This window comes from Hyperolius riggenbachi, chromosome 12 (genome assembly GCF_040937935.1).
Source record: "Hyperolius riggenbachi isolate aHypRig1 chromosome 12, aHypRig1.pri, whole genome shotgun sequence".
NCBI classification, from domain to species: domain Eukaryota; kingdom Metazoa; phylum Chordata; class Amphibia; order Anura; family Hyperoliidae; genus Hyperolius; species Hyperolius riggenbachi.
Window position 1 is genome coordinate 110,974,969 of NC_090657.1, and position 24,834 is coordinate 110,999,802.

Below are 24,834 nucleotides of genomic sequence, written 5' to 3' on the forward strand. Positions count from 1 at the left end.
TGACCTAGTTGTATATCCAGTGCCCACTGCTGTGCCCACTGCATCCTTCAGTGACCTTGTACTGTGCCCACTGCATCTTTCAGTGCCGTTGTACTGTGCCTGGTGCATCCTTCAGTGACCTTGTACTGTGCCCACTGCATCCTTCAGTGACCTTGTACTGTGCCCACTGCATCCTTCAGTGACCTAGGTGTATATCCAGTGCCCACTGCTGTGCCCACTGCATCCTTCAGTGACCTTGTACTGTGCCCACTGCATCCTTCAGTGACCTAGTTGTATATCCAGTGCCCACTGCTGTGCCCACTGCATCCTTCAGTGACCTTGTACTGTGCCCACTGCATCTTTCAGTGCCGTTGTACTGTGCCTGGTGCATCCTTCAGTGACCTTGTACTGTGCCCACTGCATCCTTCAGTGACCTAGTTGTATATCCAGTGCCCACTGCTGTGCCCACTGCATCCTTCAGTGACCTTGTACTGTGCCCACTGCATCCTTCAGTGACCTAGGTGTATATCCAGTGCCCACTGCATCATTCAGTGACCTTGTACTGTGCCCACTGCATCCTTCAGTGACCTAGTTGTATATCCAGTGCCCACTGCTGTGCCCACTGCATCCTTCAGTGACCTTGTACTGTGCCCACTGCATCTTTCAGTGCCGTTGTACTGTGCCTGGTGCATCCTTCAGTGACCTTGTACTGTGCCCACTGCATCCAGTGATTCATTACTAGCAACATGTCTGGCAGGGTTTCGCGGGGTGAGAGGAAAGGGAGTTCAATTGCCTCAGCCACTTCTGGGACTGCTCCACGTCCAGGGAGAGGACGCCCAGCTGTACGTGGTCGTGATGCAGCAGAAAGGGGGGCAGCAAAGCCTGGGCCGAGTCAGCGGACGCCATTGTCCAAATATTTAAAGTTTCTGGTCCCCGTGTGGTGGTTGAGCAAATGGAACCTGACGTACTCATGGACATCATGACTTCCTCCCAGACCTCTACTGTGAGCACCACTCCAAGCAGCAGCAGCAGCATCCAACGTCCCACGCTAGTTGTGACATCCACCCCAGCACCCACTGGTCAGCAGCCCTCCCAGGATGACAGCGTTCTGTCCCTCAGTCCGGCTTCTGGGAACCTGCTGATGCAAGAAGCTCAGGACTTACTGGGGACTGATGTGGCAGAGATTGAGATCGGGCCACAATCACAAGCGTTGTTGAGTTCTGGTGATGAAGAAGAGGGGTCTGTGTCTGGGGATGTAGGGACAGAAGAGGAGGTGGGGGAGTCAGAGGAAGAGCTGGATTATGATGATGCTGCTGATGATGACGACGTTGTGGACCCTAACTATGTGCAGCCTGCTGAGTCCGTGGAAGAATGGTCAGAGGCAGAGCAGGATGACGAGTCACCTCGGCCTAGGCAAGGATATCGCCATATGTCAGACAGGGGCATCGGCAGCAGTGGGCATGGAGGAAGTAGACAGGACACTGCTTCAGCCGGCACCACCACCATGCAACCCCCAGCAACTACTACCACACATTGTTCCGCTGCACCCTCTGCTAGTGGGGGCCGCAGTAAATTAAAGTCACCAGTGTGGGATTGCTTTGACGAATGTACTGATGACAAAAGGTATGCGGTGTGCAGGTTATGCAGCAAAAGATTGAGCCCTGGGAAAAGTCTGAGCAAGACGGGTACCTCATCCCTCCAGGGCCACCTGAGAAGCCGCCACTGCCGCGAGTATGCAGACTTTAAGAGGAAGCAGGCACTGCTGGCAGGGGTTCCTGAGAGCAGAAGGCCCACCAGCGCAGCAGCATCATCCCTCCCTCAGGGTCGTGAATCCCCCACAGCAGCAGCAGTAGTAGCACGCAAGCGCTCTTCCACCTCGGCTATTCAGGACACAGACATTGAGGCTGGCAGCCAGTGTTCGTCTCTCTCCTCTGTCTCCCCTGCATCCCAGCGTCGTCAGACCCTGCTGAGCGACACCTTTCAGGGTCTGACCAAGCCTCTGCCTCCAAGCCACAGGCGGATCCGCAAACTAAATGGCTTGCTGGCCCGGGCCATGGCATCACAGCTGCTTCCCTACTCCCTGGTGCAGGAGGGGAGCGCCATGCGGACGCTGCTCCAATTTGGCATCCCCGAGTGGCAAGTCCCCAGTCGCCACTATTTCAGCAGGAGCGCGATCCCAGCACTCCACAAGTTTGCGGTGGAAAACGTGGCCCGTTCCCTGGACTACTCTGTGGGCAAGCGGGTCCACGTGACCATGGACTCGTGGAGTAGCAGATTTGGGACAGGTCGCTACCTGTCCTTTACGGCCCACTGGGTGACACTGATGGAAGGGAGGGAGGACAAGAGCGCATCAGCCCAGCTAGTGGTGCCACCACGCGGGATCAGGGGGGATGCAGAAGGGTCCTGTCACGACACTCCCTCTGCACCCGGAAAGCAAGCCCGCCTCGGCAGCAGCAGCGCCAAGCCTCGGCACTGCCAAGCCCTTTTAAAATTGGTGACCCTGGGGAAGGAGAGGCTTACTGCCACCAACGTCCTGGCCGCCCTCAGGAAGCAGGAGCGGAGGTGGCTGACCCCCAGAGGCCTGGAAGTGGGGTATGTGGCAGCCGATAACGGGGCCAACCTGGTGGCAGCAGTGCAGCAGGGAAACCTCCAGCACATCCCCTGCTTGGCCCATGTGCTCAATCTTGTGGTGCAGTGCTTCTTGCGCACCTACCAGGGGATGAGCGAGCTGCTGCAGGATGCCCGGGCGGTGGTACGCTTTTTCCGCCTGTCAGCCACTGCCTCTGCACTCTTGTCCACCTTACAGCAGCAGTATGGAAGGCCACAACACCGGATGATCATCGACATGCCAGTTCGCTGGAATTCGACTCTGGCCATGTTTTGGAGCGGCTGTGTCAGCACAGGCTGGCTCTTAGGGCCTACATGCTAGACCCAAGTGTCCCCAGCAACCAGCAAGTCCCCATGATTACTGCCACTCAGTGGACACTGATGCAGCAAGTATGCCTGGTGCTGAGTCCCTTCCTGGAGGCAACCAAGATGGTCAGTGAGGAGCGGGCCTCTGTGTGCCAGTGGGTGCCCTTGGTTTGTCTACTGGAGCAGGCAATGGACAATTTAATTGAGCGTGGGGATGAAGCCCTGAGGCAGTTGAAAGAACAGGAGCAGATGGCAGCACAGTCCAGCTCAGAGGAGGGCTCACAGCAGGTAGTGGAAGAGTTGGAGGTCCCTAACCTGAATGAGGAGGAGGAGGAGGAGCAGAGTGCAGCAGGCGTTGTACGTGGATGGCGGTTTGAGGAGGACAACGACATGGCACAGGAAGAGGACAGGCATGCGTTATGGGACAATGGCGAGGACGAGGAAGATCTTGCTGGCAGGGCCCATTTGTTTCCCATGGCTGTGCACATGTTGCGCTGCCTTCGCAGGGACCCCCGGGTGATCCAGATGCGTTCAAGGGAGGACATCTGGATTACCTTGATGCTTGATCCCCGTCTGAAAGGGAAGCTGGGAGACTTAATGACGCCATCCACCACCGAGCAACGCACAAGGGAGTTGAAGGAGGCCCTTGTGCGCAGACTACTGGAAGCATTCCCCCAGCCTTCCACCCCCACTGTAACTGCTCTCCCAAGCCAGCAAGAGGTGCCTGCCATTGCCACTAGCAGCACAACAACATCCACCAGCAGCAGCAGCAGCAGCAGCAGCAACTGGCGCCCAGGAGACCTGAAGAGCCTAAGCAAGAGCCTGTATGCAGTGCAGCAGCCCAGAACAGAGGTGCCCACCACAGCATCCACCACCAACCAGCACAAGCAACGACTGACCACCATGGTGTCTGACTATATGGGGTCATCCAGCGGGCTCAATGACACCGACAGCCCCGTGGACCCCTTGGAGTACTGGGTCAAGAGACTGGACATCTGGAGCGAGCTTTCCACGTACGCCCTGGAACTCCTATCCTGCCCTCCTTCCAGTGTCCTCTCAGAGAGATGCTTTAGTGCGGCCGGTGGCGTGGTCACAGAGAAGCGCTCTCGGCTCTCCCACGCCTCTGTGGATAAACTCACCTTCCTGAAAATCAACCAGGCTTGGGTGGAAGGTGAGTTCCTGGCCCCTATTGTCGGACACAGGGGGACATGAAGTGGCTGCTGCATGTGCTGTTGTTAACTATGCCTGCCTTTATAAAGACAGTTACTACCTGCCTAGTGCCTACCTTGGTTAATTTTTTGGTGTTATGGTACTACTACCAGTAAGTTGCCATGGTCCTCCTTCTGAGCTGCTGAACTGACCGCCCGCTTTGTCCTCCTGATTCAGTCGCTACTACACTCTGCGTTCACACTGCCCGGGTCACTGGGTGCATTTAATTTTTTGGCCAGCACTATGACGCTGTGCTGCTACTACTAGCACCAGTATGTTGCCATGGTCCTTCTGTGCTGCTGCTGCTGCTGCTGAACTGAACGCCCGCTTTGTCCTCCTCCTCCTCCTGACTCAGTCGCTACCACGGTACCACCAATGTACTCTGTCTGCGTTCACACTGCCCGGGTCACCGGGTGCATTTAATTTTTTGGCCAGCACTATGACGCTGTGCTACTACTACTACTACTACCACCAGTATGTTGCCATGGTCCTTCTGTGCTGCTGCTGCTGAACTGAACGCCCGCTTTGTCCTCCTCCTCCTCCTGACTCAGTCGCTACCACGGTACCACCAATGCACTCTGTCTGCGTTATCACGGCCCGGGTCACCCGGGTGCATTTAATTTTTTGGCCAGCACTATGACACTGTGCTACTACTACTACTACTACCACCAGTATGTTGCCATGGTCCTTCTGTGCTGCTGCTGCTGATCTGACCGCCCGCTTTGTCCTCCTCCTCCTGACTCAGTCGCTTCCCGCTGCTGCACTCTGCGTTCACAATGCCCGGGTCACCGGGTGCATTTAATTTTTTGGCCAGCACTATGACGCTGTGCTGCTACTACTAGCACCAGTATGTTGCCATGGTCCTTCTGTGCTGCTGAATTGACCGCCGGCATTGTCCTCCTCCTCCTGACTCAGTCGCTTCCACCAATGTACTCTGTCTGCGTTCACACTGCCCGGGTCACCGGGTGCATTTAATTTTTTGGCCAGCACTATGACACTGTGCTGCTACTACTACTACCAGTATGTTGCCGTGGTCCTTCTGTGCTGCTGAACTGACCGCCCGCATAGTCCTTCTCCTGACTCAGTCGCTACCACCACTGCACTCTGCGTTCACACTGCCCGTGTCCACTGACAACTCTGCTGCGATGTCATTGCTAATTGCTGCAAAAAAAACAAAAAAAAAATTACAAAAACCTCTCTGGGGCCTTTTTGGCGTCAGCCACTCATCCTCCTCCAGCGGTACCTTCGCCGCCAAGTGCCATTGGAACTCGCCTTCACCTCTTTGACTGCTTAACGCGTATATCCCTTTTTAAAACCACTTATTACCAATTAATAGCCCCATTTAAAGTGTTGATTTCACTTTAAAATCCATTTTCTCTAGAAAAATTTTTTGGGGGGAATTTTTTATGTTGAAGTTATGTTGCCCCTTATCACCTCGATAATCCATGCAATTTGGGGGATTGTAGCATGTAAGGGGGCTTTGTTATTAACGTTAAAAGAAAATCCGCCTCCGGGCGGGAATCCACGCGTGATTACGCCATTCACGGCAGAAAATCCGCGTGGTTGCGTGGACGCGGACGAAATTCAGCATGCGGCGGGGCCGAATGCAGATTTTTTTTTGCAACCACGCGGATTTCCGAATTCGTGGATGAGGCACATCCGAGCATCCCTGCTCTTGACGAATTTTATATATACTTATGCTCACTCACTGCCCTCTCTTTCCATGCCCTTGCTGCAATATATATTATATTTCATATAAGCCTAAGTCCTTTATACTTCTGTACTATAGATATGGTGTGGGTTTTCTTTATGAGCTTAGATCCGCAATCCATATGCTGGCTGTGTCTCATGTCTATATTATACCATGCCTGCATGCATATTCCCGTTAAATGTTCTACTAATAAATAGGTATATGGGGTATGTAAGAATGTTTTCCTGATATGTTGGTCCTTGACATGTATGGTTGCTCTGGTACTGTTACTGTGCTATACACCTTAACTGTTTGTTGGTTGTGTTTAGGTCGTTTAAGTCTTATACCCTCAACCCCGGGTGGGTTGAGAGTAGGGTGGCCACTTGCAGTACCCCAAAAAGGAGGACATCACACCTTGAAAAGGAGGACATCGTACTGAGCGTGCCAAAAGTGGGTGTGGTCAAGCATAACATGGGCGTGGTCATGGGTGGGGCCAAATATACATGACATTAGCAGTGGTGTAAATTGTCTTCCGGGGAAGTTTGAGCTCTGCCGTAGTGAAGCCCCCAAAAATAGATGTAATCTGACAGCATTTCACCAAAAATACGCGTAATCTGGTAGAAGTTCCTGCAAAATACAAATAATATGGCAGTGGTTCCCCCAAAATAGACAATGTGGCAGCAGCAGTTCCCCCCAACATACATATAATCTGGAACCAGTTCCCCAAAATACGCGAAACCTGGCAGCAGATCACCCAAAATACACATAACACCCAAAATACATGTAATCTGGCAGCAGTGGTCCCCCAAACATACACAATCTGGCAGCAGTTCCCCAAAATACGCAAAATCTGGCAGCAGCCGTGCCCCTAACATACATAATATGGCAGCGGTTCCCCATAAATACAGATAATCTGACAGCAGTTACCCCAAAATAGGTACCCCCAGCATAGGGAAGAACAGGCTCAAATAATTCATGAACCGGACGTCACTACGCAGCGCTTGGAGCGAGGCAGAGGTAAGTCCCGCCCGCTGCCAGTCACCCCAAAACTTTAGTTCTAGAGGGGACAGCGAGGAAGGGGGAGCCCAAAGGTGAGGAGAGGGGGGGGATATGTCCCCCCTTTCCCACTGTGCCCACAGCTCCCTCTTCCCTGCGCTCTCTCCCTCCACACACAGCCCAGCGCCCAAAAAGGAGGACATCTGGCTGTTCTCCCTTGCCTTGCGCCGGACGGAGGGCAAGCAGTCCAAAAACCGGACTGTCCGGCCTAAATCCAGACGGATGGCCACCCTAGTTGAGAGATTCGGGCCGGGGGGCTCTTCATGCTGTCCGCTTCCCCACAGAGGTGGTTTTAGTAGTTAGATTCTACCATCTCTGACACAGTTGGTTCGTTGGGGTGCAGACATGCTCTTTCCTGTCGTTCTGGTAAGAGGTGTAGGGTGGGGGGGTGTTGGGAGTTTGTTTATCTCTTCTGTTCTCTGTCTTCTTTTCCTTTCTGGCTCCGGTCCCTTCCCCAGGTCGCGCACAGTCTGGCTTCTATTTAGGCCCTTGGACACTAATATATTTTACGCTTTGCCAACATCAGTATATATCACCAATGGATACACTTAAATGTCTATGCTGGAATATAAGAGGGTTGGGGTCCAGGGTTAAACGGTCCCTGGTCTTTAATTATTTAAAACAGTACACTACGCATATATGCATTCTACTTGAAACACATTTGGTAGGAAACAAAATACTATCGCTTAGGCGCCCTTGGGTTTCACAGCATTATCATTCAACGTACTCCTCTTATTCCAGGGGAGTTTCAATACTTCTTCATAAATCTGTTCCATTGCGGATTCTAGATTCATGCTGTGATGACTTAGGACGCTTTGTTCTACTTAACTTTGAACTTTATGGTCTTGAATATATTATGGCTGGGATATATGTACCGCCACCGGTGAACAAACAACTTCTATATGATATAATGGCCAAATCCTCTAGGTGGCATGGTGACAGACTTATTATAATAGGGGATTTTAATTTAACTATGGACTCTGCGATGGACAGAACTAGTACTTCCACCAGAGACGGGAATGATTTACGGCTTTGGGCTGAAGGTTATCATCTTCAAGATCTATGGAGATGGAAACACCCCATGGATAAAGCATTTATGTGCTTTTCCTCGGCGCACCGCTCTATGTCCCGCATAGACCTGGCCTTTGCTACCCCTCCCATATTATCTCAGTTACACTCTATAGACATTTTACCGTCTGATATCTCAGATCATGCTCCTGTTTTACTCACGGTAACTATTTCCACTAAGCCCAGGGATAGACTGTGGAGAATCTCTCGCTTCTATATAACCGAACCCTTAACCTTCCTGGCGGTAAGCCCGAGCTGAGCTCGGGGTAAGCCGCCGGAAGGCACCGCTCAGGCCCCGCTGGGCCGATTTGCATAATTTTTTTTTTGCTGCACGCAGCTAGCACTTTGCTAGCTGCGTGCAGTGCCCGATCGCCGCCGCTACCCGCCGATCCGCCGCTATCCGTCGCGCCGCAGCCGCCCCCCCCCCCAGACCCCGTGCGCTGCCTGGCCAATCAGTGCCAGGCAGCTCTATGGGGTGGATCGGAATCCCCTTTGACGTCACGACGTCGATGACGTCGGTGACGTCATCCCGCCCCGTCGCCATGGCGACGGGGGAAGCCCTCCGGGAGATCCCGTTCTTTGAACGGGATCTCCGGATCTCCGATCGCCGGCGGCGATCGGAGGGGCTGGGGGGATGCCGCTGAGCAGCGGCTATCATGTAGCGAGACTTTGTCTCGCTACATGAAAAAAAAAAAAAAAATTAAAAAAAAAAGATTTGCTGCCCCCTGGCGATTTTTTTGCAAACCGCCAGGAGGGTTAATCCAACCACAAATATCACAAGCGTTGCAACACTACTGGGATACAAATACTGGCTCTACTTCTGATCCGGTTGTATGGGACGCAGGGAAGGCGGTCATCCGTGGTCAATACATGACTGAACTTAAAGCATTTAATTCCAACTCCAGGGCGCACATATTAAGCATTGAAAGTAAAGCTAAAGAGGCTGAAGAGATCTTTATCAATTCTAACTCTCTTGACTCATGGAGATCTTGGCAACAGTTAATCCGGCAATGGAGAACAGCTCAAATATCTCTAACCAAAAATGTACTCCTACATCAAACACAGCGCATCTTTGAATTTGGTGACAAGAATAGCAAACTGCTTGCTTGGCTGTCTAAAGATTCTAGTGTGCCCACAGCCATTCCTGCTATTCTGGACAATAACCAACTTCTCCAGGTTGACCCCGAGCAAATTAATATAGCCTTTACTGCCTTCTATGAAACCCTATACTTCTCTAGAGCCCAATATGCCCCGGAGGATTTGTCTAACTATCTGGATAATATAGATATGCCATGTCTATCAGATCAACATAAAACGCTTCTTGACAGCCCAATTTCCATTGAGGAAGTTCAGGAGGCTATTGCTGATCTTAAACCAAACAAGACCCCTGGTTTAGACGGCCTCCCTTCCGAATTCTATAAGTGCTATACTGATATTTTAGCTCCCAAATTACGCTCCTTATTCAATAATGTCTTGGAGGGTCATTCTCGGAAGCAATAATAATTTTAATATTAAAGCCAGGGAAAGATCCAACACACTGCGGGTCATACAGGCCAATCTCCTTACTTAATACCGATGCCAAAATCTTAGCAAAGATACTAGCAAACAGGGTTAAGCCAGTGATAACTTCTCTTATCCATAGGGACCAATCTGGATTTATGCCCAATAAGGGCACTGACATTAATTTGCGCAGGCTTTATACTAACATATCACTGTCCTCCTCGGTGTCCGGTCGTAGGGTTGTTGCCTCGCTGGACACCGAGAAGGCATTTGATTCTGTGGAATAGCCCAATCTCTGGGAGGTCCTGAGCCGATACGGCTTTGGCACTAAATTTATCAAATGAGTACAAGCCTTATATCATAATCCTAAAGCTAAAATCCGTACGGGTAATACCATCTCTGATCCATTCCAGTTGCAACGGGGTACCCGTCAAGGGTGTCCACTTTCACCGTATCTTTTTGCTCTTGCCATAGAGCCCATGGCTATTCTAATAAGAGACTCTGATCACATTAAAGGTATCCCAGTGGGATGTATTGAAGAAAGGATCTCATTATATGCAGATGATACCTTACTCTATTTAAATGACCCGGATGACTCCTTAGCCTCGGCCCTTGACATTATTACAACCTTTGGCACATTTTCAGGCCTTAGGGTCAATCAGGATAAGTCTGTCATCATGCCACTGACTGGGTCCCAGCTTATTATACCCTCTAATCCTCTACATGGGGTGACTAAATTTAGGTATTTGGGCATTCAAATAACAAACTCTGTGAACGATTATATTAGGTACAATATACAGCCGGTTATTGAGGCCTTCCGTAGGAAATCCCAGACTTGGAAGAACCTACCGCTATCACTTATTGGGAAAATAAATATTTTTAAAATGATCTTTTTACCCAAATTTCTATATGTCCTTTGTAATTCACCAATAGACATTCCTAATTTTTTTTTAAAAAAATAGCTACAATTAGCTATTGACCAGGGAGGTCTGGCCCTTCCTAATATGCAGCTATACTACTATGCTGCAATATTGGTCCAGGCCAGATGGTGGTTTTCCCAAGATAACTATAACCCTGCAGTGGTAACTGAGGCGGCTTATTTGGGTTCCTACGAGAGACTCACTCTTCTACTGTATAGAGGCGCAAGTAATGACAAGCGTTGCACTGTCCCAATGCAAACAGTATGCAAAGTATGGTCTGCAGCGACTAGATACCTAAAGGTAGAGAAGCTAATATCTCCTTACACACCTATATGGGATAATACTAGTCTGGTGCACTTTACTCAAATACCTGACCCCAAACTTTGGGCGTTGGCAGGAATTAAGAATCTACAACATATTATTAAAGATGGCACATTATTAACGTTCAATGAATTAAAGCTATCCTACTCTATTACAAACAAAATGTTCTTCCGTTACCTGCAGCTCCGGCATGCCTTCATGGCGCAGTTCCCCGGGGGTGCGCCTGCGCTGGAGGTACATCACCTTGAAAATACTCTTCTGACAAAGCATCTGGACAAACCCCTGTCGGTAATCTATTCAGACCTAATGTCCCAAAATAATGAAAAGATTCTTCGCTGCCAAGAAAAATGGAATTTAGACATTCCAGGCCTAGACAATACTGATTGGGAGGACATTTTGGCTGACTTTGTGAAAGTTCCTATTTCGGCTAGGGATAGGCTTGTGCAGGTCAAATTCTAGCATAGGACATATCTCACTCCTATAAGAATGCACACTATTAGTGGTGCTAACAGTGCGTTGTGTCAACGATGCTCTGTTGAGATTGGTACGTTCTATCATATGTTTTGGGGCTGTGCAAATGTTAGCATATTTTGGAGAAGTGTTTTTGATATTCTAAATGAAATTTTGGAGACATATGTAGACTGCACGCCCAAACTTGCATTGCTGGGAGTATTTGAAGAACCAACATATGATAAATATACGCAATACCTAATTCGTATACTGTGCTTTTATGCACGCAAAGAAATACTAAGGGTTTGGAAAGGGAAAGAGGTGCCCTCTATACATATGTGGAAACGCACTATTAATCGGGCCCTTCCACTATACCAAATGACGTATAAAAACCGTAATTGCCCTTTAAGATTCCAGAAAATCTGGACACCATGGTGTGAGAACCCTTCCACAACTGGCTCGGATGTGGAGTCTTATACTATACTATACTTTTTCTTTACAATATCATGGATGGGACCATTGGAAATAGTGGTACCGTGGTGTGTGGCCGGGGGGTGGGGTCGGAGTCGGAGTCCTTTTTCTTCACCTTTTACATGGAAAAAAGACAAAGAACAGTTTAACTACACCATCTTACCAGGTTAAAAACAATGTTAATATCACGCTTGGTATAATGTATACACAGAGGATCAGATAATCGTAGTCAAATCGTAAGCTAGGGTCATACACGTGAGATTAGAAAGCTGCGGTACAAAAGGCTAAGACAGAGACTAGGTCGTTTAACAGGCTATGGTCATACAGGGCCGGTTTAAGCAACAATGGGGCCCCAGGGCAAAATAAACCTGGGGGGCCCCCTCAACATATACCCCGGAACAAAAATCGGCATTAGGGGACCTTTTTTGCAGCTGGTATAGTCAGGGTGTGAAGCCCAATCGGTCAGAGCTCCACATTCTGGCTATCCCAGCCTGCATGGGAGACAAGGGGTTAAAAAGTTTCAGGAGGTCCCCACCCCACATAATTTAAAAAAAAAAAAAAATTCCCACTCTAAACATAAAAAAAAATTGGGAAAATAGGAAAAAATGCCAGGGATCTTCATACAGCCATATTGCGGCTGTATAGCGATCCCTGGCCAAAGCGCTGCGGCTGCGTATAGACCCCCTGGAAACTCCGTCAGGAAATTTATTGTGCTTTTGTTTGATGCATGTAAAACTACACTACCGTTAGGTTTGCTACTAAAAGTGACATTTACCGCATTTAAAACTATACTTTTTTCCTTCTAAAATCGATTTTCTCAAAAACTAAAAGGTCTTTTTGAAAAATTATTTTTTCCTCTTATTCCTAATGATCTCCTTAACATATCCTGCAAATTTAGGGTTTCTAGCATTTAAGGTGGATTTGCTATTAACCATTAAAGTCGGCAGGTTTTTAAATGTTTTTTTTTTTCCTTTAAAACTTTAAAATCGATTTTCTCAAAAACTATAAGGCCGATATGAAATTTTTTTTTCCTCTTGTAGCCACTGGGGACCCCTACAAGCTCTGGGGCCCTGGGGCAGCTGCCTTCTTTGCCTTAATGGTAGCGCCAGCCCTGTGGTCATATACGAGTAATCAGAGGGCTGCGGTACAAAAGGCTAAGACAGAGACTAGGTCGTTTAACAAGCTAGGGTCAAATACGGGTGGTCAGGTGGCTGCGGTACAATAGGCTAAGACAGAGACATGGTCAAGGAGTAGCAAAAGTCATACACAAAAAATCAGGAAAATAACAAAGCTAGTCTAAAGGATAGATATTTATCACAAACACTGCATATAAAGGATCTTCTAAAAAAATTAGCATATTGTGATAAAGTTTATTATTTTCTGTAATGTACTGATAAAGATTAGACTTTCATATATTTTAGATTCAAATACACACAACTGAAGTAGTTCAAGCCTTTTATTGTTTTAATATTGATGATTTTGGCATACAGCTCATGAAAACCCAAATTTCCTATCTCAAAAAATTAGCATATTTCATCCGACCAATAAAAGAAAAGTGTTTTTAAAACAAAATAAGTCAACCTTCAAATAATTATGTTCATTTATGCACTCAATACTTGGTCGGGAATCCTTTTGCAGAAATGACTGCTTCAATGCGGCATGGCATGGAGGCAATCAGCCTGTGGCACTGCTCAGGTGTTATGGAGGCCCAGGATGCTTCGATAGCAGCCTTAAAGAGAATCTGTACTCTAATATTCTTACAATAAAAAGCATACCATTCTATTCATTATTTTCTCCTGTGCCCCTCTGTGCTGTTTCTGCCACTCTCTGCTGCAATCCTGGCTTGTAATTAACAGTTTTAGGCAGTTGTCACAAGAGCCCTAGTGGCTGACCGCACTTAGCCTTCTAAACGGTGCCAGCGCACAGATCGTGCGAACTCTGGTCGCAGTCAATGCGCAGGAACCGTTAAGAATTAGCCGCAGACAACTCAGAAGGGAGCCTGTGAGACACGGGTAATTACAACGTCACCTACTGGTTCAGAGTAAACTGCCACCACCGCGGTTACCATGGGACCGTGGAGCCCACTAACTGACTGACTAGTCCTGCGAATAAAACGGTTAAACACACGGTATTCTGTCTAGCCAACAACAAACAAACAGTAGCGTATCTTCAGAGACCCGGGATCAGTTCTGTGTGTGTGCTGATAAGCAGGGTAGCGGACAGTGAATGACTTGGAGAAAGTCGTTTATTCACGCAATATAAATAATTAATATATACAGACAATTATTAAAATCACAATTATTAAGACAGTAATAGCCAGTATAAAAAATAAAAGAAGGGAGAAAAATACTTAGTTCCTGGAAAGATGTCCTTTTTGTGGGAAAACAGAGTTCTGGGTTTCAATTTGAGTTCAGAGTTCAGACCAGGTGGATGCCAGCATATCCTCAAGCTGGCATCTGATGAGTTCAAGATGTTTCAGTGTGGAGGACCCTGAGTTTGGGTCCTCTGCCATTCTTATGCCCCTGCTTCAGTAGGAGGGAGTGAGGGCGGGGAGCCATACACCCCCTTAGAAGATGAGATGAGCCCTCCCCTTGTCCTGGGGGCTAGAAATCATATCTACCCATATATGGGCTCTATCTCACAGAACCGTACAGGTCAGGGCAGATTTATTAACATTTTCAGGTCTGTCTCGATTTACCCAGCGCCCTGATACCAGACATGAGGGGTGGGACCCCTGTGGTATCATCAGGGCATTTTCAAACTGCCTAACTGGCAGTCCTTACCTCAGAATGTTCTGAAACTTCCTCAGAACCAGCACCGGGGCTCATGCTACACTTCCCCCACGTTTGGCGAAGCTGCCATCTCAGGAACCCCAGAAATATGACAGATCTGGGAAGTTATGAATTATGCTATGAGACTCAGGTTTATTCAGGATGTGTTCTAGCTGCTAACAGCTGACTTCCCCTTTGATCTTTACCAGTGAGCAAGGTGTCAAGACCTCCCGGAGATTTGTAGCCTGCCTGGCTGCACCTAGGCATCCTGATCACCCCTTGGTTAATTAACATCTACATGAGATCAGCTAGGTGTCACCTTATACCTGATGGATGGGCCATCCGCACAGCTTGAAGCCAGGGACTCTCTGGGCCCAGGCTCATTAGCATATCAAAAGAGCCATCCAGCCTTTAGGATGGTGCTCTCTCTGCTAAGAAAAGGACTTCAGCTCCCCCTACACACTCAACCCAGATTGTATCGATTTGAAGCGCAATCGATGCAGGGAATCGAGTGCGATCGCTTTTTCTTCACGGGCGGTTACAGGACGCGCCTGCGGCCCCGCAACCGTCCGTGACAGCAGTGTTTACAAACAAACTAACCAGCTTCTAATAGGCTCAGCTAAGCATAGTGTGTGAGTCATTCAGAGTGTGCAGGGGGCCTGCAGAGGGTGTGTATCGCTTCTACCAATCACAAGCAGCCCTGCACATTCCACACAATCAAGCCTTAGCCCGACAAACAGGACAGAGGAAAGATACATTGATTTATTACAGAGACAGTGCAGTTAGGAAGGACTGCAGTAAGCCAGAGCAGATTAGAACAGGCATAGGAACTTATAGGATAGAAGAACTAAGGCTGAAAAATTTGTTACAGAGTCTCTTTAAGCTCATCCAGAGTGTTGGGTCTTGCGTCTCTCAACTTTCTCTTCACAATATCCCACAGCTTCTCTATGGTATTCAGGTCAGGAGCGTTGGCAGGCCAATTGAGCACAGTAATACCATGGTCAGTAAACCATTTACCAGTGGTTTTGGCACTGTGAGCAGGTGCCAGGTCGTGCTGAAAAATGAAATCTTCATCTCCATAAAGTCGGAGGGTATAAGGACGACTCTGAGCCGCACACGCCCACCCAGGGACACAGGGGAGGCTCCCGTTCACCGCCGAAGGGGTGTCGGGGATGCCGCAGGATGAAAAAGGTTGCGGTCGCGCTCCACTCACTGAGCCGCCGGAGCTGTAAACGCTGACAGGTGAGTTGCTTACATTAACAACCCCCCCCGAGGAGTGGCCTCTGGACACACCAACCTAGGTTTATCAGGATAGTTATTATGAAATTCCTGGAGCAATTCATCCGCGTGCGCTTGCAGTGCCGGAACCCAACATCTTTCCTCAGGACCATACCCCTTCCAATCATTGAGATACTGTAAAGAGTTACGTACTTACTTTACGGGAGTCAAGAATTCTTTCGATCTCATACTCTGGGGTTCTGACCTGTGACAATTTGAAAAGGAGACATTTTGGTCGATGAACTGACAAGATTATTGAACGCAAACTCTGCAAAAGGCAAAAACTCGGACCATTGTTCCTGACAATCGGACACAAAACATCGAAGATATTGCTCCAGGGATTGATTTGTTCTCTCTGTCTGACCATTAGTCTCTGGATGAAACCCAGAGGAAAAGGACAAGGATATTCCAAGACGTGAACAAAAGGCTCATCAAAATTGTGAAATAAACTCCTCTGTCAGAGACAATGTTCTCAGGAATATCATGCAATCAAAAGATGTGTTTAATAAACAAATTGGCTAGACATTTGGCAGAAGGTAATTTACTCAAAGAAACAAAATGAGCCATCTATCAACCACTACCCAAATGGCGATGCTCAGCCAGGCCATTGACCTGATTTTGTACCCTCCAAAAATGTTTGCCTGATGAAGCAGGATTGTAAACCCGTGAAACGCGTTGCAACTTTGGAGCTTTTAATAAAAAGTTACTTTATACTGTGAGTAACGTCCCATTGTCCGGTATTTCTTTCTACGAGGGAGGTGAGTCCACCAACTTCCCCCTTTTAAACAGGTTTTAATCGATTTTACTCTACTTGGCGCCTCTGTGTTACTGCTTTACAAATTGTCTAGTCCACCCTTGGTGGAGGGGTGTATCCCCATTCCTTCCTGTCTACAGAGAGCGAGTTCTTAAACCTGAGCGGGGTCAGGTTATAATTCTCCCCGCCGGCTTATCCAGTGGTTGCCTTTGTGGCGACCCACGTTTGTGAGTATTATTATTATTTAGTATTTATATAGCGCCGACATATTACGCAGCGAGGTACAGTGTATATATATATATATATATATATATATATATATATATATATATTGTCTTGTCACTAACTGTCCCTCAAAGGAGCTCACAATCTAATCCCTACTATTGCCATATGTCTATATTATGTAGTGTAAGTACTGTAGTCTAGGGCCAATTTTTAGGGGGAGCCAATTAACTTATCTGTATGTTTTTGGAATAGTATAACCATTACTTTGTTGTACACCTGACTAATTGTCACTGAGATACTACACTATATTGGGCTCTCAGTTTCCTTTTGTCTCTTTCAAGAGACAGAGACTAGGTCGTTTAACAGGCTAGGGTCAAATACGGGTGGTCAGATGGCTGCGGTACAATAGGCTAAAGCTGGCCACTAACGGTCCAATTTCTAGCGAAAAATCGTTCGAGCGATCAGAAATTCTGATCAGACGAAAAATCGTTCACTACACCATCCACTAACCAATCATTGCTTCCTATCTATCACGACCACCAAGAAAATCCAAATTTTCGTTCGACGAAAATTCATTCGGGCGACATTTTTTTCACTCGTTCATAATCGATAGTGTCCACCAATGGAGATTATTTACAACCAATCCGATCAGAATTTCTGATCGCTCAAACGATTTTTCGCTAGAAATTGGACCGTTAGTGGCCAGCTTAAGACAGAGACGTGGTCAAGGAGTAGCAAAAGTCATACACAGAAAATCAGGAAAATAACAAAGCTAGTTTAAAGGATAGATATATATCGCAAACACTGCATATATATCTATCAGAGCAACTAGACTAATCACACAGTACAATAATATCACAAATGACAGAGTGCCCAGCAGCAGCGTACTGAATGCTATCACGGGCAGTGAATGAAAGCGAGACAGGGGTTTAAATCCTGCAAAATCCTGCCCAGGACAACAACCAATTGGAGTGTCAGCTGACACTAATTTCTCCGACATCGGAGGGTATAAGGACGGCTCTGAGACGCGCGCACCCGCCCAGGGACACAGGGGAGGCTCCCGTTCACCGCCGCAGGGGTGCAGGGGATGCTGCTGGATGAAGAAGGTCGCGGCCGCGCTCCGCTCACTGAGCCGCCGGCGCTTGAACCACTGATTGGTGAGTTGCTTACAGTTAAAACATATATGTATGTACAGTGAGGCACTCCGTATCCAGCAGATATATACAAAAAGTAACAGTAATGAGCAGAATAATATACAATTAATCAATATTGTTCTAGGAAGCAATGCAGCTCATTTCTCTCATTTAAACCTAGACGTCCACAGGCCTTTGAACGGGATATTAATCTAGCCTCTTCTTGTTGGGCGAAAGCTATGTGCCCTGATTGGCTAGGATAGCCTGACACTGCACCCGGAAGGGGCAGAACTTGGAGCACTGCGGAGCCCGGCGCACTAGTGGACGCCCATTGTTGAGCTGGCTGGCGGTGAGTGACTGTTATTATACTATATATAAGGGGACATGTTCTGTTATGTGTTTGGTCTCTGAGGAAGCAGGTAATTAACCCGTGAAACAGCTGTCAGACCTATTTCTACCCCCTTGCTTTGCCTGTAATTTGTACCTGTACCTGATGGAATAAATCCTTAAGCATTGACCTGGAGTGCCCTGCCCAGCACTGTTTTCTTTGCTCCTACAAGTTGAATCTTCATGCTGTGAGCACCTGGGTAGCTTTGGGTTCTCAGGTACTGTGCTCAGCCCATTCTGTGCCGGCCACTCATTTTTAATTCTACACACTATTGTTTTTAATTTGATTTTCGTTACCATTGGATATTAATAAAGTTTATTGTATTTAATAACACTTTATACCTATGTACAATTGCATTATTTTGATTGATGATACGGTTGTGTAACCACTGCAATCTTTTGAGAACACTCATATACTGTAGGTCATTGCTTCATTGTGATACGCAAGCCCCATCAACACGACAAGGTAACGATCACGAAGGGGAATTGACATCATGTACATGCTTTTTTTTTTGTTACAGCCACAGTGCATCACCAGAGGCCAGAATAAATTAGGCATGTACACATGCCTGAAAAGTTAGGTATTGTAGCAGCGGCCTTAAAAATCCAGGATCACCTTGAACTCTTGTGTTGGTGGTGGCGAACAAGTCACGCGGTGTACAGAGATAATGGCCGGAGGATCATTTTTGGTTTCCTGGACTCCCATGGGCCCTGGTGCTTGGACCTTTCTCCACCAGTCCTGGCTCTGTATGTTTCAGCTGCCAGAAGCACAGGGTCCCATCTGTCCCATCTGCCTGCATCCACCATAGATCCCTGCACATCAACATCAACTGGACTGACCGGACCCAGGGGAGGTTTTTTTCAATCTGCAGCCCCATGGACTCTGCCTCTCTCTTCTTGCCTTGGTCTTCTCTTTCGTCTCTCTTAGCTATCCTTTCTCTCTCTCTTTCTTCGTCTCTCTTAGCTATCCTTTCTCACTCTCTCTCTTTCTCCTCTTTCCAGGACACACTGTGGGGCATCTGGAGCTGCTGTGGAGCGAGCGAGCGCCGTCGATAGTTGGCAGGCTGCTCCCCTCTCATAGCACTCCAGTTTTCCCCACGCGTCCTTCACTACAGTTATTGGTAATATGTGTGTATATAGGTATATGCTAAATTGTACTACTGTACCTTGATTGTATGTGTTGAAATTGCATGCATGTGTTTGTACCATCTCCGACCCTGTATGAGCCAAAAATAATTCCGGGTACAACCCCCGTTGTACTTGGCGAAATAAATTTGATTCTGATTCTGATGTACAGCTGTGTGGGGACTGATTTTCAGGCAGACAGTAACCCTCCGTGATCCGTGCCTCATTAATATTAATAAAGGTCAGGGAGTCAACACTTTTTTGACCTGGCGACTGCTCTTCTCAGTGACAATCCCTCCTGCTGCGCTGAAGGTCCTTTCTGACAGGACGCTTGAGGCGGGGCAAGACAGCAGTTCAATGGCAAATTGTGAGAGCTCAGGCCACAGGTCAAGCCTAGGCATCCAGTAATCCAGGGGTTCATCACTCCTCAGAGCATCGATATCCGCAGTTAAGGCCAGGTAGTCCGCTACTTGCTGGTGGAGGCGTTATCGGAGGGTGGAACCCATAGGGCTGTGGCCATGTGTCGGACTAAAAAAACTGTGCATGTCCGACATCATCATCTCATCGGAGGAGTGTCTTGTCCTTGCCAGCGTGGCCGTGGAAAAATGATTACTGGCACCTCTCTCCCATCGTGCTGTGACATAACCCTTGAGCGCAGTGTACAGCATACTTTGCAGGCTGTTGTGCAACTCTGCTGCATTCTTTCCAACTTCTGGTAGTTTAGTAACATATCCGCCACTTTGTGCTTATACCGAGGGTCTAGTAGCGTTGCCGTCCAGTACAGATTGTTCACCTTCAGCCTTTTTATACGGGGGTCCCTCAACAGGCAGGAGAGCATGAAAGACCCCATTTGCACAAGGATGCCGACTGCCTAATGCAGAATGGCAGTGGCTCAGCGGCTCCCTCGTTCCTCCACGATGCATATATGGGTCATCTCACGAGGAATGACATTTCACGGGAGCTCGCGCTCACACGAGCTCGCACTCCCGTCAGCTTGTCCAGCAATAAGCCTGCCAGCCAGTGATCGGAGCTAACGGGCTTTTTTTTTTTTTTTGTGTTGATTGAAGTAAGTATTATGATTATGGTCTTGTCACTTAACTGTCCCTTGAAGCGGCTCACATTCTAATCCCTACCATAGGCATTTGTCTATGTATGTATAGTGTAGTGTTTTTATCGTAGTCTAGGGCCAATTTAGGGGAGAAGACAATTACCTTATCTGTATGTGTTGGTTTTTTTTTTCAATTTCAGTCTTTTTTAATTAAAATTAAAAAAACTAAAAATAGCAAAATCAATCAAATACCACCAAAAAAAAGCTCTATTTGTGAGAAGAAAAAGAGCTAAAATTCATTTGGATCCTAAGTTGTATAACAGAGCAATAAACTGTTAAAGTTGTAAAGTGCCGAATTGTAAACAAGAGTTTACCTTACCTGGGGCTTCTAACGCACCCCCCTCCCCCGCAGACGTCCTGTGCCTGCGCCAGGAACGATCCCCTGCTGTTGCTCTCTTCCAGTATTTGCGACTTAAATGTCGCAAGCCACTGCGCCTGCATGGCCCTAGCCTTCATTGCGTCCTTGCTACCACTGATGTCTCCTGGAGCTTCCTGTGAAGGCGCAGTACACGTACAGTATTCCTTTAAGTGTGGAGCCTAATTGACTTCTAGGGGCTGGAAGAAGCCCCAGTTGAGTAACACTTTTCTTTTTTAGCTTGTCTCATGTATCCTTTAAATTGCACAAATAAAGACAGTGTTGGAATGCAGAATATGTTCATTAAACGTTCAATGCTGACATCTTGTGGAAACTTTATGTAAATGCAGTGTGAATTAATTTTGAACGGCTGCCTTACTGAAGTCTTCACACAATCAGGGGAGCCTCTAGGCATAGGCAGTACAGGCCATTGCCTGGAGTACCATTGGTCCTGGGGGGAGCCATGTTGCTGAATGAAGCCACGCCCCCTGGATGAAGCCACACCACCTGGCTAAGCCCCACCCCCTACGGGTGTCTATTACTTGCTTCTGCTGCATCTGCTTAGTGTAAGTTGCAGGCAGCTGCCACTGTGTTCCTCTGTGCCTTGTACATCCTTTTTCCCTCTTTGTGCCTCCTTCTGTCCATTTTGTGCCTCCTTCTGTCTCCTTGTGCCTCCTACAGTCCCTTGTGCCATGTCTGACCCCGTTTGTCCTTCTGTCTCCATGTGCCTCCTTCAGTCCCCCTGTGCCACCTCTGCCTCCTTTTGTCACCCTGTGCCTCCATATGTCCCCTTGTGCCTTTCTTTGCGCCCCTGTGCTACCTCTGCCCCCCTGTTCCTCCTTCAGTCCCACTCTGCCTCCTTCTGTCCTCATGTGCCTCCTTCGGTCTCCCTTTGTGCCTCATTCTGTCTCCATGTGCCTCTTCAGTCCCCATGTGCTACCTCTATTCCCTGCGCCTTCCTGTCCCCCTGTGCCTCCTTCTGTGCCCCTTTGTGTCTTCTTCTGTCTCCCTGTGGCTCTGTCTGTTCCCATCTGCCTCCTTCTGTCTCCCTGTGCCTCCTTACACCCCCCTGCATTCTTCTGTTCCCCTTTGTGCCTCCTACTGTCTTCCTGTGCCCCCTTTGTGCTTTTTCTGTCCCCCATTGTGCCTCCTTCTGCCCTCTTTGTGTCTCCTTCACTCCCCCTGTGCCCCCTTTTTTCCTCCTGTGCCTCTTTTTGTTCCCATTTGTGCCTCAATCTGTCCTCCATTGTGCCTCCTTATGCCCCCCTTTGTGCCTCCTTCTGCCCCACTTTGTGCCTCCTTCTGTCCCCCTGTGTGCCTCCTTTGGTCCCCCTGTGCCTCCTTCTGTCCTTTTTTGTGCCTCCTTCTGGCCCTCATGCCTTCTTCTGTCCCCCTGTACCTCCCACTGCCCCTCTGTGTACCGCCTTCTGTCCTCCTTTGAATCAGAATCAGAATCAGAATCAGAATCATTTTATTTCGCCAAGCATGACTGGGTCACGCCCGGAATTGGATTTGGCACAATGGAGCGGTACATAGAGAGAAAGGCAGGAAAATTGTCAGAATAACAGTAAAACATACACAAATCAGAATAACAGTAAAACATACGCAAATATACAAACAGCATCAGATATACATATAGCTCTGAATACATCTTTCAGAACCGCACTGCTGAAGACTACCGCTCCTATGCAGGTGTTAGGGCGCTGATAGAGGGTGGTAGAATGTTAAGGGAGTTCAGGAGGCTGACTGCCATAGGGAAGAAAGAGTTCTTGTGTCTGGTGGTCTTGGTGGAGATGGCCCGGAGTCTCCGACCCAGTGGAAGTGGGGTGAAGAAACAGTGGCCTGGGTGAGAGAGGTCACCTGCCATCCTCAGAGCCCTGGTTCGCAGTCTTGTTTTATACAGGTGGTCAAGTGGGGGCAGAGGTCTCCCAATGATCCTCTCCGCCGACCTGATGGTCCTCTGTAGCTTGTGTCTGTCACTGGCGGTGGCTCCCGCATACCAGACCAGGATGGCGGAGCAGAGGATCGATTCAATGGTGGCAGTGTTGTGCCTCCTTTTATTGCCCATTGTGCCTCCTTCTGTCCCTCTGTGTGCCTCCTTCTATTTTCTTGTGCCTTTTTCTGTCCTCCTTTGTGACTTCTTTCTGACCCTTATGCCTCCTTCTTTCCCCCTGTGCCTCCCTATGTCACCCTGTGTGCCTTATTCAGAACCCCTGTGCCTCCTTCTGTCCCCCTTTGTGCCTCATGGCAAAGTGGAGCCCTGCCTATGTGTAATTTCCGGTGAAACACTGCTGCATTATAATTATTTTCTGGTGAAACGCTGGCACATTCCGATTATTTTCGGATGAAACGCTGCCGCATCCCGATTATTTCCACATGGGGGGGGGGGGGGTTCAGCGCCACTGGGAGGGAGGGGTTGGGGGGGCTGGGGTATTGATGAGGGGGACGTAGTGGCTGCCACGGGGGGGGGGGGGGGGCGCCTATTGCACTGCACAGTCTTCACTCCTTTTCTGTAATCCTGTCACTTGTTTCTCTGTCTCACTCTTGTGTGCATTGCTGTCCTGTTGTCCCTGCATCCCTGTAATGCCTCTGCTGTTTTCTGTTATCTCTCTCTTGTATGCATTGCTGTCCTGTTGTCCCTGAATCCCTGTAATATCTCTGCTGTTTTCTGTTATCTCTCTCGTGTTGCCAGTGGCGTATCTGGGTAAAATAGTGCCTATGGCAAACAATACAATTGCGCCCCCCCCTCCCATCCCTGCCCCCAAGCTTATTTCCCCATAATAAAAGCAGCCAGGTGCCTCAAGATAAAGAAATTAAATAGCCAGGTGCGCCAGGATAATTAAGTAGCAAAGTGCCCCCATTATACATAATTTGAGTAGATATGTTCCCCAGACAACCGAATTAGGTAGACACGTGCTTCTAGATATTAGTATAAGGTAGTCATATGTGCACTCCACATTTGAAAAATACTCCTCAGTCAGTGACATGACTATGTAATCTGTAATGTGCTACAGAAGGTGTCAGTGCTATATAAATACATAATAATAATATGGAAGGACATTAGGCTATCACCATCTTAGGATAGGATTGTGAGCTCCTCTGAGGACAGTCAGTGACATGACTATGTATCCTGTAAAGTGCTGCAGAAGATGTCAGTGCTATATAAATACATAATAATAATGTGGAAGGACATTAGGCTATGACTATGTTACATAGTTACATAGTTATTTTGGTTGAAAAAAAGACATGCGTCCATCGAGTTCAACCAGTACAAAGTACAACTCCAGCCTGCTCCCTTACATATCCCTGTTGATCCAGAGGAAGGCGAAAAAAAACCCCACAAGCATGGTCCAATTAGCCCCAAAAGGGAAAAATTCCTTCCCGACTCCAGATGGCAATCAGATAAAATCCCTGGATCAACATCATTAGGCATAACCTAGTAATTGTAGCCATGGATGTCTTTCAACGCAAGGAAAGCATCTAAGCCCCCTTTAAATGCAGGTATAGAGTTTGCCATAACGACTTCCTGTGGCAATGCATTCTACATCTTAATCACTCTTACTGTAAAGAACCCTTTCCTAAATAAATGGCTAAAACGTTTTTCCTCCATGCGCAGATCATGTCCTCTAGTCCTTTGAGAAGGCCAGGGCAGTTTCTAGGCTAAATTTCACCCAGTTCGAGAGTCAAAAAATTGCCCCCCCCCCCAAATCAAAGCTGCTAAGTGAAATCATGTCAAAAGGCTTCTTGAAACCAACTCACCATTTTTATTTTATTTTTAATTTTTTTACTCTGCGTCTGACCACCTGCCCAGGGAAAAAAAGAGTGACCCCCTCCGCCCCCTAGCCAGGGAGTCACAGTATGGTGGTCTGACCACCTGTCCAGGGAAAAAAAGTGTGACCCTCTCCCCCCCTAGCCAGGGAGTCACAGTCAGACCATGGTGGTTTGACCGTCAGACCACCATGGTCTGACTTTGACTCCCTGGCTGTGGGTGGTAGGGGGAGTGCTCTTTTTGCCCTGGGCTGGTGGTCAGAGCCCACCATGGTCTGACTGTGACTCCCTGGCTGGGGAAGGGGGGTACTCTTTTTGCCCTGGGCTGGTTGGTGGTCAGACTCTGACCACCA

At 48.0% G+C, this 24,834-nt stretch overlaps 1 long non-coding RNA gene across 1 annotated transcript in view; it reads left to right on the forward strand.

The window, feature by feature from the left end:
- LOC137541600 (uncharacterized) overlaps nucleotides 1–19,347 on the forward strand; it is a 203,522-nt gene extending 184,175 nt beyond the window's left edge. Inside the window, exons 4-5 of the long non-coding RNA XR_011025227.1 lie at nucleotides 17,920–18,087; nucleotides 18,647–19,347. This is a non-coding gene — a long non-coding RNA (uncharacterized lncRNA). The remainder of the gene's footprint in view (nucleotides 1–17,919; nucleotides 18,088–18,646) is intronic.
- Nucleotides 19,348–24,834: the final 5,487 nt, after the last annotated feature.